The sequence below is a fragment of the Bombyx mori genome, chromosome 12, assembly GCF_030269925.1.
Source record: "Bombyx mori chromosome 12, ASM3026992v2".
Taxonomy (NCBI): domain Eukaryota; kingdom Metazoa; phylum Arthropoda; class Insecta; order Lepidoptera; family Bombycidae; genus Bombyx; species Bombyx mori.
Window position 1 is genome coordinate 858,710 of NC_085118.1, and position 2,745 is coordinate 861,454.

Sequence of the window (2,745 nt, forward strand, 5' to 3'; positions counted from 1 at the left end):
CTGAAGCATATGACGCCCGGTGTATTCGTAGCAAGAGATGAGACTGTGCCGTTGTTCAAATCCCGCAAGCAGCTACCAATTTTCGAAAGAAATACTTAACACACGTTCACGCTTGACTTACACGATGAAGGAATAACATCGTGTAATAAAAATTCAATCCGCAAAAAATATAATTTGGGTAACCGGTGCGTAGTAGAGCATCTTGTGATCATAAGAAATCCGGTAGCAACGTGTTGTCCATATCTACCGCGAACCAGCAATGATCTCTGGTTTGAAAGTTGGAACGTCGGCTATACAATTGAGACTTAGGCGTAACAGAAGCAAGACCACAATTGGCTCGACTACTGGAAACACCCGATTTCCACTTTTTTCTATCACTAATAATTTATCGTATTTTACTCTTAAGACAGCGGCTGTTCTGAAAAATGAGTATTGCAACTGTTACTTTTATATACGGCCTTAATCAGTGACCGTGTGGCCTAATGGATAAGGCGTCGGACTTCGGATCCGAAGATTGCAGGTTCGAGTCCTGTCACGGTCGAAGGTCTTGTCTTGTGTCCCGTTGGTCTGTCAGGCTGATCTACTGAACACCTTTTTTTTCATACCATTAAAGTTTATTTTGATGAAAATATGCTCATTATAGATGATGGGAGAGCCGAATGGAACCTGACTTCTAACCAAAATCCGCAGTTTGTTCTTTAACCTATAATTGGACTAAGGCCCATAGAGAACGAATGAGAACAAGTGAAGTACTAAACTTGTGAGTCCGTTAGTTAAGGATGGACGTGTCCTTAAGGCCCCTCATCACCGTTACGCACAGAGCACAGAGTCGAACTTTGAAACTGCCTATTTTATAGTATAGTATAAAGCTTCTATTACTTAAATTACGTACTTCCAATTCTTATTTAATATGAAAAATATCAGCATTTCTCATGAGTGACAGCTTATCAGCAATTAGTAGGTCAAGATCTGTCAAAGCAAATTAAATACTTAAGATACTCTTTCGATATGGAAAACAAATCCTCATGCTTAAGCACCAAGTCTCGAACTGAAGATATATTTTTAAAACATTCGCCCAATAGAGCTGAGCACGTTAATTTCCTAAATTTCTCACAAATAGAAAAAAAAGTATTAAAAAAAATGAACCACAAAAATTGTAATAAAAACACAGATAACAATACAAGATAAAAAGAATGGTAAAAAAAGTATTCGTAACGAAATATTAAATATTGATAAACATTCCGATTAAGTCGACCGGGATACGAGTCCGGGGCCGATCCATCACGGGCCGCCAACAAAATATTTATACGAAGTGAAGTAATAAAGGCACACTTCCGTTCGCGTTAGATCTAACATCTAACTTTGGAGTACTACTGTGTGGCGTAGAATAGATAAACACAGAGGGAACGTTACGGAAAACGGTGTCGTGACTATTTCCAAATATGTATGTACTCTCATATCTTGAATTTAGTGTGCTTAGTACTAGTTATTTAACATTCACGATACCTTAAGAGTTAACTCAAATTTGTATGAACTTGGAACGTTTGCCTACGTTTGCCGCTAGGGGCGCTGTTCAAACTGCATACAAATACGTTAAAAAACTTGCACGAAGCACACTGATGTCTCTCTCTGCTTTTGTTTTAAGAAGCGCATATGAATAAGCTTACAATTTTACTGATCTGAATAGAGGCGGCTCAGTTCATCTCTAGTTACTGCTAGTATATTCTTGGTTTATTCACATGCTCTCCTCCGTTCATCATTGCCTTCTCCGTTCTGAATTATTTTTGCATGTCTCTAATTTACTTCCAAAAGGAGGTATTGTGGCTCTATGGGTACCGTCTACCTACTCATTACGAAGCAAGCGGGAACTGAATAGTGTAGACAAGCGTAGATAAAAAAAAAGAGATTTAGACTTATTGCGTAGAAGCGTTATTGCGTTGCATATTAAGATAATAATGATTTCATAGTACATTTTTCTAAGTACTCATAATGCTAAATTATCAATTTACTTAATTTCTAATTTTGGAGGAGGGAGATTTGCTGACAAAGCAAATCGTTATTGTGTTTTCCATACATCGTGCGCTTTCGCTGAAGGGAGGATGGACGTAATTAATACATTTAACATTAAGTGTCTTCGCAACGTGCAAACGAAATAGGTCTAGAGCTGGATTTCAAGCGATATCTTCTACATTTGCCTATTCTATGCACTGTGAACAATAGAAAATAGAAATATTTAGGTCAGAATGTTTTACAAAAACTGCTACATGTACTTATTGATACACGTTTTTTTTTTTTTGTATTGTATTTACATAATTATCGCACACGCCATTTCATAACACCCCTTCTTTATGTTATTGTAGCTTGAAACATAGTGAAAAATTCAAAATTCATTTTCCGTCAATCTCACCGGTTCCCAAACTATTTAATTCAACAACTATCTATTTACCTATATACATATATATAAAAATGAATTGCTGTTCGTTAGTCTCGTTAAAATTCGAGAACGGCTGGACCGATTTGGCTAATTTTGGTTTTGAATTATTTGTGGAAGTCCAGAGAAGGTTTAAAAGGTAGATAAATATGGAAATGCTCGGAATTAAAAAAAAATACAATTTTGTTTTTCCTTTCATGTGTCCCCCGTCGGACGGATTCCTTTTGTTTGTTTTAAGTTTAATTTATACAAAAATGTAGGTATTTTATTAATCGATTGAGGCACTACGAAGTCTGCCGGGTCGACTAGTAAAT

The 2,745-nt window shown here is 36.5% G+C and overlaps 1 non-coding gene across 1 annotated transcript; it reads left to right on the forward strand.

Moving 5' to 3' along the window:
• The first annotated feature begins 468 nt into the window (after positions 1–468).
• On the forward strand, positions 469–541 carry TRNAR-UCG (transfer RNA arginine (anticodon UCG)). Its single transcript has one exon. It is a non-coding gene; the product is annotated as a tRNA-Arg (tRNA).
• Positions 542–2,745: the final 2,204 nt, after the last annotated feature.